The sequence below is a fragment of the Amia ocellicauda genome, chromosome 2 (assembly GCF_036373705.1).
Source record: "Amia ocellicauda isolate fAmiCal2 chromosome 2, fAmiCal2.hap1, whole genome shotgun sequence".
Classification (NCBI taxonomy): Eukaryota; Metazoa; Chordata; class Actinopteri; order Amiiformes; family Amiidae; genus Amia; species Amia ocellicauda.
In genome coordinates this window covers 53,664,218-53,679,442 of record NC_089851.1, presented here as the reverse complement: position 1 = coordinate 53,679,442, position 15,225 = coordinate 53,664,218, and the positions used below count along the sequence as shown (strand labels likewise).

Sequence of the window (15,225 nt, the reverse complement as noted above, 5' to 3'; positions counted from 1 at the left end):
GAATGCCTTGAAGCCCAATTTCCATTTGTGTCCCCGGTTGTGTGTGTCCCTGCAGATCTGGAAAAGCTCCTCTGCTTTGATGTGGTCAATGCCTTTCATGATTTTGAAGACTTGGACCAAGTCCCCATGTAGTCTCCTCTGTTCCAGGGTGAAAAGGTTCAGTTCCCTCAGTCTCTCAGTTGGACATTCCCTTCAGACCTGGAATAAGTCTGGTTGCTCTCCTCTGAACTGCCTCTAGAGCAGCAATATCTTTCTTGAAGTGTGGAGCCCAGAATTGTACACAGTATCCAGATGAGCTCTAACTAGTGCATTGTACAGTCTGAACATTACTGCCCTTGTTCTCAATTCTACACTTTTGACAATATATCCTAACAAGCTGTTTGCCTTTTTTATTGCTTCCCCACATTGTTTGGATGGAGAAAGTGAGGAGTCCACTTTCAATCTACACACGTTTGACTACAAAACGTCAGTACAACGAAATCATGAGTGCTCCTACCATAGCAATACTATACAATCCCAGGCTCTCTCAGCGCTACACAAGCCCAGGTCCAGCGCAGTTTCAGGACATGAAGCGGCAGCAGCAGCTTTAGAGACCCATCAGACCCGCACACAGAGCCGCTGTTTCCAGCGCAGGGGCTGATGGGATTGCTCTGGTGAGCTGCGGTGCTGTGACATGACGTCACTAAATGCCCCTCGAGTGCCAGGCTAATGAATGTGCAGAACAAAACAACATGCCGAGTGAGCCGTCTGTGCACTTTCTTATGTGTCTGTAATGGGAAGAAATAACCACTGTAATCTGTCGCACTTTGTGTTCATTATTATTTGAGTCTATCGGTCCCTCAATACAGAGCCTCTGCATCAGCAGCACTGCGGACCGATGCCAGTGGCTGTTTATTGAAGCTGGGCTTTTATCGCAGTTTGTCAATATGTATTGATTATTACATATGGAGAAGCCAATCAGAAATCAAACTTTGGTGTTCAGTTTCATTGCATTCATATTATTCACTGCATATCATTCTGGTACCATAGTAATAAAGATACTCAGTCGAGGACACTTTATAAGATATTTTTTCTCTCCTCTATGTGGCGCTGCAGGTTAAACATTCTCAGTCTTGGAGTGGCGGCACCAGAGCAGCACTGGGCCCCCAAACAGTGTGGCTTGAAACCTAGATAGAGTCAATCATTTTAACCTTTTGACTTGTCCATTATAACTCCAATTAAATCATTAATATATAACTCTTTTAATAATCATTATTGTAATTATCGCTTCACTGCACCGGCTCTTTTCATGTTGTATTACAGCTCGGGCAGTGCTCTGTTCACACAATCTCTCTCTCTCTCTCTCTCTCTCTCTCGTTGTGGGGGGTGACTCACGAGAGGTTTATAGACTGTTTTATTCTTTGTTCATGTTTGATTTTAAATAGTTCTAATTGTTCCTTTGTTAGGTTATTGTGGTGGTCTTTTTTGGGCCATTATGGCCCAAAGCGGGGGGGATCCTGTAGACACGGGGTGAGGATCAATACAGAGGAGTATGTCTCTGTGCAGGAGTGTGTTCTTGCTGTGGGGAAGGTAGTTGGGTGTAAGCATGTGTGGCACTATGTGTGCTGAACTTAATGAAAAACATTGCACCCCCATAGTACAGGCCTTTAAATTGGGATAATACAATAGACTGCGTTGTTATAGCTTCCGACCAGCAGGTGGCGAGCGTTATGTCTTCTTTCACTGAAATGCGTCAGTAACGCAATAGTAAACAAGTCCAAAGAACATGCAAGATAGAACTTCAGTCTGAATAAGTAAAAGAATACCCTTTTTCTGTGTTTTACAGAAACAATAAATGTGTTGCACCGGGATGGACTCCGTTCTCTTAATTCTATAAATGCAACATAATATGGCGAGCCAGCCAGGAGAAGTAAATTAGAAGAAAGACTACTTCTCACTCAGAGACGATAACACCACGAGGAAGGGGACCTGCTTCTATATAATAGATTAAAAAAAAGTCCCACTAGAAGAAACAAAAATAATAATAACAACCAAAAAAAAAAAAATGGAGCATTTGCAAGATGAAGTGAGTGAAATTCTACTACAGCTGGAGAAAACTAATCTTATTGAAATTTGTCGATACCTAAAGTGCCCAGAAAAAAGTGATGCAGTTTTCTTCACTAAAACCAGACGAGCTCTTATTAGGATGGCAGAGAAAGTTTTGGAGGAGATTGAGGACAAGCAGGAGGAGGAAGAGGTCTGCCAGTTTCTGAAACACCTCCTGGCATTCATCAAGGGGAGGAAGCAGGGTGTCATGGATGTAGGACCACCACCAGAAGAACTCACCCAGATGAAAGATTTACAGGACAAATACCTCCAATTACAGCAATCTTAAGAACAGGCTCACAAGACTTTAGCAGAAGAGATCAAAGCACTAGGAGATAAAATGAGAGCAAACGGCAACAGGGTGATGAAAGTGGAGGAAATATCAATGCCACTACCAGCCGCTGTGCCAGAAGTGACTCTTCGGAGGGAGTTCAGAATCTGTGGACAGATTGGAGCAGGAGGGCAGAAGGACAAGCTGTCCTATGCAAGCCTGGTCCACCAGATTGAAGCAGGACTCCGAAAGGGACATTCAGAAGTCGAGATCATTGAGGCAGTTATTCGTGCAGTCAGCCCTGGACTTCATCTCAGAGATATGTTGGAGATCAAGAGTGGACTTACTCTCTTGCACATTGAAAACCATACTCAAAGGACACTACAAGGAAGACAGCTCATCTGATTTATTCCACAAGCTGATGAATATATCCCAGGAGCCCAGAGAGTCAGCTCAGAACTTTATATTCAGAGCAATTGAGTTAAAAGAGAAGTTGCGGTGGAAGTCAACCGACAAAGAGACTGAAGATCAGTCTAACCAAACAGAGATACCTTTCATTGGCTGGATTGAGGTGAGATTTCAGTTGGACTGTGATCTAACTGTGACAGAGACACGTACAGTTCCAATTTTAGTATCAAGTGACTCAAATGTGGCTGAAGATCCAATTATTGGTTTCAATGTAATTGAAGAGATAGTAAACCGAGGGAAGGGGGCAACAAAAACAACAACTGATGTTATCCAGATGATGAGTGCAGCGTTTTCTGTACCAGTGAAGACCGCTGAATCCATGTTGAGGCTCATGCAGACCCAAGATGTAGGACATGATGCAGGCATTGCGAGAACAGGACGCAAGAGAGTAGTTCTGCCAGCAGACCAGATTACCCCTGTCCATGCCCGTGCACATGTAGGAGCGCTGTATAAAGACCAAGAGATGCTCTTTGTCCCATCTGAGCTGTGTCCACTTCCAGAAGGCCTCCTCATCAGTGAAGCATTGGTGGCTGTTCGGGAGGTGAGTCCTATCTATGTGCCTGTCCCCATTGCAAATACCACAAAGCATGACATCATACTAGACCAGCACATTATCCTGGGCCACCTACAAACAGTGAAAGCAGTGTATCCAGCAGCAGTGGTACCAGCAAATGATCAGGAACAACAGCAAGAACAAACATGCAACCACTCTGACAATTTGTTTAAGCCTGAAGAAGCAAAATTGAAGGAGCAGGCTGATGTCAGTAGCGGAAGCACTCAGAAGTGGGACCCTCCTGTGAATTTGGACCACTTAAGTGAGGCTCAACAACAAGCGGTTAGACAGATGTTGAGAGATGAGTGTAATGCTTTTGCCTTTGATGACAACAATATTGGTTGCATTCCATCCCTTAACATTCATATTACACTTAAGGACACCATACCTGTTCAGAAAACCTACATGTCAATTCCAAAGTCTCTCCACCAAGAAGTAAAAGAGTATATACAGGATCTGCTCAACCGGGGGTGATTGCCTGTTAAAGCCACCTGTCCTGGGATACCCGGACTTCACACAGCCATTTGTGTTACACTGTGATGCATCACAGGAAGGACTTGGAGCGGTGTTATAACAAAGGCAGTGAGGTAAGATGGTAGTAATTGCATGTGGCTCAAGAACACTAACACTGCCAGAGAAAAACTACCATATGCACTCAGGAAAATTATAATTTGTAGCCTTAAAATGGTCTGTTTGTGAGCGATTTAGGGATTATCTGTACCATGCACCATCATTTGTGTTATACACAGACAATAACCCTCTCACCTATGTCCTCACAACAGCCAAATTAAATGCAACAGGCCACCGGTGGGTAGCACAGCTTGCGGATTTCAACTTTACCATCAAATACCGCCCTGGCAAGTCTAATGCTGATGCAGATGGCCTGTCCCGGATGCCATTGGACATAGACAGTTACATGAACCAGTGCACTGAGGAAATACAACAGGATATAATCAGCTCTTCAATGCTTGGAGTATTGGTAGAGCTGTAAAAACCATCGCAGGGGATAGGGACAGTCTTTATGAATGTGTTGGAACTGGTGCAAGACACACATTCCAGTACAATTGCTGGTCCTCTAACAACTGGACAGATCAGAAAGGCACAAGAGAGTGACCCCATCATTGGGAGAGTCTTGAAATACAAATCAAGGAGCCAGCATCCACCCATAGACAGGCAGAAAACTGAACATCCTGATGTCAATGTATTACTGAGACAGTGGACTAAGCTGTATGTGGACAAAGATGGAGTGTTATTCAGGAAAACATCTGGATGGGACCAACTAATCTTGCCCAAAGGATAGCACCCACTTGTGTTTGAGGAGTTACACCAGAAGATGGGACACCTTGGTTGCGAAAGAACACTAACTTTGATCAGGGACAGATTCTATTGGCCACGGATGCAGAATGATGTTGAACATTTTGTGACCAAAGTTTGCGAGTGCCTGAAAAAGAAAAAACCTAACAAGCCCACAAGAGCCCCATTATATACCATCACCACAACCTATCCATTTGAAATGGTGTCCATTGATTTCCTACATTTGGAGCCATGTAAACAGGGGTATGAATACATCCTGGTGGTTATGGACCATTATACGCGGTTCGCACAAGCGTATGCCACCAAAAACAAAGCTGCCAAGACTGTAGCAGAAAAGATTTTCAATGACTTTGCACTCAAATTTGGTTTTCCAAGTAAGATCCACCACGACATGTGGAAGGAATTTGAAAATCAAATGTTTGCAAGATTGCAAGAGGTCTCTGGGGTGCATAACTCTCACACAACACCATACCATCCCCAGGGAAACGCCAGGTTGAGAGATCCAACAGGACGCTATTAGCCATGTTGAGGACTAACAGAAAAGGAGAAGGCAGACTGGAAAAGTTCCTTGGGTAAGGTCATTCATGCCTACAATTGTACACGCAGTGAGGCTACCGGATACTCACCATCCCCAAGACTCCCAATTGACCTCCTTTTCAATCTCAATGCTGATGGAAAACAGAAAACCTATGAAGACTATGTTACAGACTCGCAAAAGAGAATGAAGGAAGCATATCACATTGCATCCAGAGCAGCCAACAGAGAAGCAGCCAGGGGAAAAGTATACTATGATAGAAGAGTCCATGGCAATGACTTACAGGCTGGTGGCCGAGTGCTCATCCGCAACCTGACTGAAAGAGGGAGACCGGGGAAGATCCGGTCATACTGGGAAGATAAGGTTCACATAGTGGTACAGAGGAAATGCAAGGAAAGTCCTGTCTATGAGGTAAGACCAGAGAGTGGTGAAGGTAGAAGTCGTGTGATTCACAGGAATCTGTTGCTGCCATGTGATCACTTACCACTGGAAAAACCTGAAAAGACTTCATGCCAGATTAAAACAAAGAGAAATGGTTCTTTGCAAAACAACAAGAACAAAAAGAAAGTTATGAGAGAACCAGAGCCTCAATTGGACTCCGAGAGTGACTCAGGGGAAGACTATCAACTGACATACAGGTTGAGGCTACACAGAGACAGGAACCCCAAGACTGGGAACTCAGTCCTAAACCCTCAGACTCGAGCCTTCCAACCCCAAGCCACACAGCAGTCCCGTGAACACTTGCCGTCAGCTGATGAACATGGAAGTATGCTGCTTCATGAGGATCTGCAGTTGAACAGTTACAGTGAGTGTGAGGATCAGGTTCACCATGTAAGTTCCGAAGCAGAACATTCATCTGCTGAAGAGAGCCAAAACTCAGCACAGCCACTCAGACTGTATCCACAGAGAGAGAGACGCCAACCAAGAATGTTGACTTATGGAACCTTAGGACAACCTTCTATTGTACAGAGAGACTTGACAGTGAAGGGCATGCAAACAACACATTTGTCTGGTGGTTACGGCTTTTGGAGGCCATGGAACACAATGGACATACAGCCTGTTTATTAGTGCGTTACATTGAATATTGTACATTGTTACTATGGACATTAGAATGTGTTTACCTGTAAATTATGGTAAATATGTGTTTATATTTCTTGATTAATACATGAGGACAGTATATCAATGTCTGCTGAAAGGGAAAAAGTATTATCAGACTAAGGTCAACTATGCCGTAAGATTGAGTGTGGTTACAGAAAAGAGTAATGGTAATAAGGGAAGAGAAAAAAACTGGTTAGAGTGAACAATTGTTCTAAAACCCTCAGGTGAAAAGTGACAATTACAGTAGCAAAATAAATATGGTTTAAGCTTACAGTGCACAATGAGCTTTTCCATAGCCCTTGGTAGACCGTAAGGAGTGTCACTACCAAGCTAATGTCATAGTCCTGTGAATATATAGATTTCGTTTTTTTTAAGAAAACCTACTTCTAACTAGCCAGTTATAAAAAAAAAAAACGAGCAGACAAAATGTGTTAGCCTTCTGGAAGGGTAAATGTCAGGTGACATTAAAAAGTTTGAGGGGGAGAGTGTGGCACTATGTGTGCCTTAACTTAACTTAACGAAAAACATTGCACCCATAGTACAGGCCTTTAAATTGGGATAATACAATACACTGCGTTGTTATAGCTTCCGACCAGCAGGTGGCGAGCATTATGTCTTCTTTCATTGAAATGCGTCAGTAACGCAATAGTAAACAAGTCCAAAGAAGACGCAAGATAGAACTGCAGTCTGAATAAGTAAAATAATACCCTTTTTCTGTGTTTTACAGAGACAATAAATGTGTTGCACTGGGATGGACTCCGTTCTCTTCATTCTATAAATGCAACACATGTCAAGTCCGCGTCCCGTATGAATCGGCCAGTGGTTATATTTTTAGGTAGCGAAATGCTGGTGAATAGACTGGTGGAAGAAGGCGTTATTATGTGTGACATTTTTTTTCCCCGTTTTGCCACTTGCTTCACCTGTAAGTAGGATCACCATTTCTAACGTCCCTCGTTTTATGAGGAATGCGGTTCTGGAGCAGGAGTTGCTTCGATATGGTAAATTAATGTCCCCGATCAAGCGCCAAAACTTTTCGGAGGCAAGTATCATTGATATGCATGACCCGAACATGGTGATAAACACTGTGATGAAATAGTAGTGTGGATGGCAGTGTTTATAATGTGTTTGTAACCTCTGAGAAATGTTTTGTTTGTTTTAAAGTGCGGCACATGAAGAGGATGTGTCCTGACAGGAATCATGAGGGCTTGGCAAGGGAGAATGTTGCTGCCATGGACGGCGGGGTTGAGGAGACTGAGCCCCAGGAACGGCAGGAGGGGGGCGGCCGCTCAGTTGAGTTTTTGTAAACCAGCCCTGTTCTGAGGGCAGCGCTACCCCAGGGGCAGAACAGGATGACGCGCCTGATTGGTTACTATGCCTTTAGAAGGCGGGTCGTAGATCACGCGTTTGATTGGGTTGTTTAATTGTTCTTGGATGCGGGACTTGGCTCTGAGGTGGATTTATTTTGAAGTAAAAAAACGCGAAAAGATTAGTGGAATTAGCAAATGTTACCCTACCAGGCTGTAATCTTAATCATGAAATGTAAGTACAATATATACCGTTTTATATATTTACATTTTGCATAGCATTACTGAGATTAACAAGAATAATTAATATGTACTGTATATGTATTGTATATACCCACTGGCACAGGCATGGCTGGAGTCCCATATGTTGCTCAGGCAGCATAAAAAGCAATCCAAAAAAACAAACCCATACTGCAAAAGGCAATCCAAATCCACAGAAATGCAGTACAAAAGCAGTTAAAGAACCCAAACAAAACTTGGGTAAAAAAGAACCCCAATTTGGAAGTGTTTTCCACAAAGAGAGCAGTGTGCTGAAACACACTGCCTCCTCTCACAAACTCGCCAAACCGGTATGGTCACTCCCGCAATCAAGCACAAGGTGCGTTCAGGACAGTGTGGCCACAAGCCGAGAGGCCTGGCTGCATGATGTCTCTTAAAGGCAGGCGGGTATTGATGCAACTTCCAGCAAAAAAAAAAAAATGGAGGGAAAAATATCAGTACAGGAAAGGGTGTTGAAAGTAGCCGGGTAGGTGTAGAATACTTCAATTATATCTCCTCCAGACAGAAAGAGAGTAATAAGAGCTATGATGAAGTTACCCAGGAGATGTAAAAAGCTTGCAGCACCTGGTATTTCCAGGAGGTCTCCCATCCAAGTACTGACCAGGTCCTGCCCTGTTTAGCTTCCGAGATCTGACGAGATCAGGTGCATTCAGGACGGTGTGGCCGCAAGCTGAGAGGCCTGGCCTCATTATGTCTCTTAAAGGCAGGCGGGCATTGATGCAACTTCCAGCAAAAAAAAAAAAAAAAAAAATGGAGGGAGAAATTTCAGTACAGGAAAGGGTGTTGAAAGTAGCCGGGTAGGTGTAGAACACTTCATTTATATCTCCTCCAGACAGAAAGAGTAATAAGAGCTATGATGAAGTTACCCAGGAGACATAAAAATCTTGCAGCACCTGGTATTTCAAGGAGGTCTCCCATCCAAGTACTGAACAGGTCCTGCCCTGTTGAGCTTCCGAGATCGGACGAGATCGGGCATGTTTTTTTTTTGTTTTTTTTTTCTTTTTTTTTTTGATCTCAGATTGTGCTGAACAACGGATCATTTTGTCGTTCACGTGCATAAAACAGCAAATTGTCATCATCGATCACAGGTAAATGTAAACCAAAAGCAATACTTAGAAAGTATAGAACAGACAGGAGTATCAAGAAAATCATACAGAAAGAATCAGATCATCACCCATCAGTTTTACGATTACATTATTATATAAAAATATCTCTTTGAAACGAGTCATGGCCCTCTCATCCCTCTTACAAAACGAATACACTGAATAGATATCCCGTTTCAGACTCAGTGTGAATAGGTGAACTACATCCAGTGTTTCACCACTAAACAGAGATCGATTTCGCCTCTTGTAAACTGCATGTCGAGCATGACTAAGAAGAAAGTTAATGAATTCCACATTGACTTTGGGGAATACCCCGTGTAACCCAAATAAGAAAAGAGAATCCCAGGACACCGAGTGAAGGTCTTGTTGAATCTCCACATCAGCAAACCCATAGAACCCCTCTAACAACTGGTGTAGATAAATCCCCAACCCCTTCAACTCTGCACACTGTACAAAAAAGTGCATAATGCCTTCCACCCGCTGCTGACACACTGAGCACAAACTAGTGTCTGCAAGATGCAACTTATGGAGAAGCCACTGTGAAAATATGCAGTTGTGCCGCAACCTAAAGTTGAGATCCTCACAGTCAGGGGAATTAAAAGCAATACGTAAGTTCCTCCATAAGTAGGAAACAGACATGGTCGGGCACCTCCTCTGCCAAAGCAATTCAGACTCTGGCCGGACAAAAACGGCACGCAAGAGGGACAGATAAAACAACTGTGTCACACAATCAAGAAAGGGGACAGGAAACTCCCTCCCCTGCAAAATAAATTGCGGGACAGACCTTGTGGGACAAAGGATAGTGTTACACCCCTCATTAATTACTCTTATCCAACTCTCAGGAAGAGCACGCTTAATGGTATCATACTCCACAGCCACGATTCTAAAAGGCACATCCTCATTCTTCTCCCAAACTGAGTCTGCAATGGCCTGAGTGGGCAAAAACCCCCCCAAACCACATACATGATATCCTGCACCCGAAGCACCCCCGCCTCCACAAAACACTGCCCATAAAGGGACTTGCCACCTGATTGAAGCAAAGGGTTAAGAAAGAGTGGCTGATTAAGAATCTGCTCCCTACTATCAGGACTAAAAGACAGAGATGGCAAGAATTCGGCCCATGATAGCAACACTTCCTGATAAAACTGGGGAATACCCCGCAGCATAGAAGGTCGAAGACACATACACAAAATACTCTCACCCATCCCCAACCCCCCCCATTTATTAAAATAGTGCAGCAGAAACCCTTTCCACACACTACAATTCCCCCGGTCTAAAAAACGCTTCAGTACTACAATGCAAAAGCTCTTCTTCTTTAATGGCAGGTCTGCAAGCATCAACCCCCCCCTACGAACTTCCCCAATCATGGTGTTATAGCCAATTTTCGCCGGCTTACCCTCCCACAAAAACCTGCCCACTAAGCTTTTCACCTGCATCTCAACCCACTGAGGAAGCTCCATCACATTCAGCAAAAACCAGAGCCGGGAGAGCAACAGGCTATTAATAACCAGAACTCGACCTTTTAAAGTTAAAACTCTGCAAGACCAGAGATTTAAAATCGCCACTAATTTCTGGATCCTGCCCCGCCAGTTCAACTCCACAACCACCTCCTCCTCCAACCCAATGTACACTCCCAAAATCTGTAGCGCATCCCCCACCACCTTAAAAGGAATAGAAAGAGTACACATTGCAACACTCGGATGAATGGCCAAAATTTCTGATTTGCCTACATTCACCTTTGCCCCTGAAGCTGAGCAGTACATATCAAACACTGCCATCACTGTGGGAACACAAGTCAAACTAGAGAGCGTGAGAGTTGTATCGTCTGCATGTTGATAAAGAAGAGACTGAGTTACGCAATCAGGGATAGCAATACCCACAATCTCCCTATTCTGCTGTAAGGCCAAACTCAAAGGCTCCACCACCAGAGAATAAAGCAAAGCAGATAAAGGGCAACCCTGTCTTACCGACCTCTCCACTGGAAAAAAGTCTGTCAGGTACCCGTTGCATTTAACCCGGCTATAAATACCTGTGTAAAAAATCCCAACCCAAGAAATAAAATGCTTACCAAACCCAAACCGCTGAAGCACCTCAAGAAGATAATCATGCTCTACCCTATCAAAAGCCTTCTCTTGATCGATCTTCAAGATATAGCCCTCCTGCTGCTCCTCCTTCAAATAAGGGACAGGACAGGCTGCTCTCCACGAGTCTCTCAATCCCCTCATTAAAATCCACCTCTTTCAAAAGTTGATTATTAAAACACCAAAGCCCAGGCCCCTTCTGCAATTTACAAAAATTAAGCTCAAAGGAAAAGAAAGCATGGTCACTGAAAGAAGTGTACCCATAAGAGACTTTCCCTATATTGCTCAAAAAAGAGCCATGACAGAGTCCAAAATCAATACGACTCTGCTTTAAAACATTTTGAACGATCTGTCTCCGAGAGAACTCTCTCTTGAATACATTCCTGCTACGCCAGAAATCAATGAACCCACTTTCGAAAAGCAACTGGCCCAACCGATCCCTGGAACAATCCAATCTCCTCATAGATACATTAAAATCCCACACCACCAGTACATTATCTCTTAACAAATGTTTCCCCAACCCCTCAAAAAAGGCAAAACGATCTCTCTGCTCATTAGGACAATAAACAGTCAACAACTCAAAACTAAATCCTTGAGTAGAAACAAGCAACTTCAAAAACCTCCCTTCTGAATCGCCTTCAACCCTTGAAACTGTCCCTGGAAAGCAAGATCTCACTAATACTGCCACCCCCCTCCTATGGTTAATGAAATTACTAAAAAATATCTGCCCATCCCACAAATGCTGAAAGCTCCGAACCAAATCATCGTCCCAAAAGGTTTCCTGCAAACAAACCATATCCGTTTTACGGACAGTAGAAAACAGCTTCTGTAACTTGCCCAAGTCACGCAACCCATTAATGTTGAGTGAAAGACAAGAAACCATAATGAAAACAAAAAAACAAAGTCCACAATTCAAACCCATCATCAAGCTTCCTCTTCTTGCAAAACCTCAAATCCACCCCTTTCAACTTTACTTGCCTGCAAAAGCTTGACCTGCTTGGTCCTGTGCTTAACCCTGGAAGTAATATTTTTCAGACAGGGCTTGACCACGACCCTCTTCCTTTTCGGCAACAATTGCAAGCATGTTCCTGACTGACCCCCTTGATGTACCACACCACTCTCAGCCGCCATCCATAGATTCACAGTGGCAGTACATGGGCTTTTTGCGACACCCCAAACATGATGGGGCAGTGCAGCGTCGAACAGAATGGCCCTGTACCCCACAGTCAAAGCAAATAAAGGAAGGGCAATTCTTCATCAAGTGGTCAGGGGACAAACAGAGGGAGCAAATTTTATGCTGGTTATTATGCAGAACCCGGAAGTGTCTAAGTCCCTCAGCAGTCATGAACTTGGCACTATAGGGAAGGGATGAAACATATAAAACAAATACAAAATAAATAAAACTACAGTTTCGAAGTGTTTTCCACAAAGAGAGCAGTGTGCCGAAACACACTGCCTCCTCTCACAAACTCGCCAAACCGGTCCGGTCACTCCCACAATCAAGGCGCGTTCAGGACGGTGTGGCCGCAAGCCAAGAGGCCTGGCTGCATGATGTCTCTTAAAGGCAGGCGGGTATTGACGCAACCTGCAGCAAAAAAAAAAAAAATGGAGGGAACAATGTCAGTACAGGAAAGGGTGTTGAAAGTAGCCGGGTAGGTGTAGAACACTTCATTTATATCTCCTCCAGACAGAAAGAGTAATAAGAGCTATGATGAAGTTACCCAGGAGACATAAAAAGCTTGCAGCACCTGGTATTTCAAGGAGGTCTCCCATCCAAGTACCGCCCAGGCGCTGCCCTGTTGAGCTTCCGAGATCGGACGAGATCGGGCGCGTTCAGGACGGTGTGGCCGTAAGCCAAGAGCCCTGGCTGCATGATGTCTCTTAAAGGCAGACTAGGTTTTGGCTTGTGCGGGGCGCGATATAAGGCCGCTATACAAGTGATAGCTCATAGAGGATCTTTCATTATGGGTCATGAAGGTGGAAGAGGGAGGATTCTATGTAACGCTGCCTAGTAACGCGTCCCTCGACATTTATCCTAACAACACCATTTCTAGTTTTACGGTCAAATTTGTAAAACCTATAGAACTACAGGGTACCTGGGAGGTGGGGTTGTCAGAATACAGTACCCCCACACTTGGCTGTCCAATTTTGGACATCGGAATTAACAAATAGTGGACTTTCGTATTAAAAACGGCTATTATGAAAATATTGAAAAATTATTAGAAGAGATGAACAAACAGATCTCTGTAGGGAAACAACCTGTCAGATTACATTACAGTTCGATTAAAAATAAAGTTTACATGGAGGCCGCGCCTACGATAAGATTTAAAACCAGCGGTAACCTAGGCCGGATTTTAGGGTTTTACGCCAACAATGAGGATGAATTTAAGGATATAATAGCTCCATACCCCGCGGATATCCGCGCAGGATTTTACACCCTTTATGTCTACACGGACATCATTTCACACCATTAGGGCCTGGAGGTAATAAAACCCTTTGAAGCGGGTGAGAGCCGAAATCCCGAAATAGAGCTATGAACCCAGGCCAACCGGCGATTCCAAAAGATGGCATGGATTGACATCAGGCATAAATCGAGCCTCCTCCAATAGGAGACTGGGGGCTGAAACTGAAATCCAATCTCACAAACTCAAGAACCAATCACCTATGATCTATCAGGCATAAAAAGTAAAGCACAGCACTTCTTCTCTCTCTCTCTCTCTCTCTCACCTGAACCGGTAACTCGCTGCCTCAACTCAATTCTTTTGCCAGAACCGGAACCCGAAACCAACCAAGTCTTTGCTGGCAACAGAAGAGTTTAACTGGGAGAAGGAGATTGAGCTGTATGAAGAATTCTTTTAAAGGACTTTATTTAGTAAAGTACTTTAGAAACTGCGCATGCCCGCCTATACCCATCTGATCAGTGGAGTTTTACAGCTGGACAATCGACTGCAATACGAAAGTGTTCAGTCATTTAAATAGCTATTGAGTCTTAAGAAACTTGACCCTTGGAAACGAACAGGGCCCTGCTTTCCTCAAAGATTTTGTCTTCAAGTAACTACGGTGGAAAATCCTGCTTACAAAGAAGACATCCTGTGCACAAACTTGGAGCCTTCAAACCAGTGGAAAATCTGTTTGGAAAAGACTCTACTTTCGCGAAACCCCAACTTCCAGGTGGATCAACTGAGTGGAAGTTATTGGACAAAGCCGAACCAGACTGCCTTCCAGTTTTGAGTCCAGAGCCCTAACCACTACTCCATCTACATACATTACCCTGAATGCCTACAGCTTCCAATTTGAGGATCAGTCTTTGGTGTGGAACCTTATCAAAAGCTTTTTTGAAATCTAAATATATCATATCATATGCTTTCACCTGATCTACAGCTGCAACTGCATTTTCAAAAAATTCTAATAAATTAGTAAGTCATGATCTGCCTCATCTAAACCCATGTCGACTATCTCCAAGAATATGGTTTTCATTAAGATGCTCCTCTATTTTCTGTCTAATCATTTTTTCCAACATTTGCAGTGGTGCAGTGGATTGGTATGAAATTTGCTGTCTTCCAGTCAGTTGGCACATCCCCTGTTCTAAGTGTCATTTGGAATATTTGAGTTAGCGGCCTATAAATAATTTCCCTAATTTCTTTAAGTACCATTGGAAATATCCCATCTGGCCCAGGTGATTTGTTTGTTTTTAATTCTGCTAGTCCCTTTAGTACCTCCTCCTCATTTATCCTGATCTCTTGTTCGAAAGTTTCACCCACAAAGATTCTGTTCCGTTACTGGGATGTAATTTGAGTTCTTCTGCCTCAATGTCATTTTTCACGTATACAGTGAGGGAAAAAAGTATTTGATCCCCTGCTGATTTTGTACGTTTGCTCACTGTTATGACCCCAAGTGGCTGATGTAAGGGGATAAGAGGAACATAACATAAAACACACAAATGCAGTAGTGGGAGAGTGAAGGGAGTGCAAAAACCAACACAATATCAATAAGATATATATATATATATATATATATATAAGAAGGGTTTATTTACAATGGGGAGGGGAGTATGTACAAGTATGTACAGTATACAAAAACACGTGATGATAATGGTACAAATAATGAACAAATATACAGAGGAAAACACCCTGG

The 15,225-nt window shown here is 43.5% G+C and overlaps 1 non-coding gene and 1 pseudogene across 1 annotated transcript; both read right to left on the bottom strand.

Moving 5' to 3' along the window:
- Positions 1 to 8,459: 8,459 nt before the first annotated feature.
- Positions 8,460 to 8,578, bottom strand: LOC136713295 (5S ribosomal RNA). Its single transcript, XR_010804927.1, has one exon. It is a non-coding gene; the product is annotated as a 5S ribosomal RNA (ribosomal RNA).
- Positions 8,579 to 12,827: 4,249 nt separating this feature from the next.
- LOC136713308 (uncharacterized) lies at positions 12,828 to 12,946 on the bottom strand (annotated as a pseudogene).
- Positions 12,947 to 15,225: the final 2,279 nt, after the last annotated feature.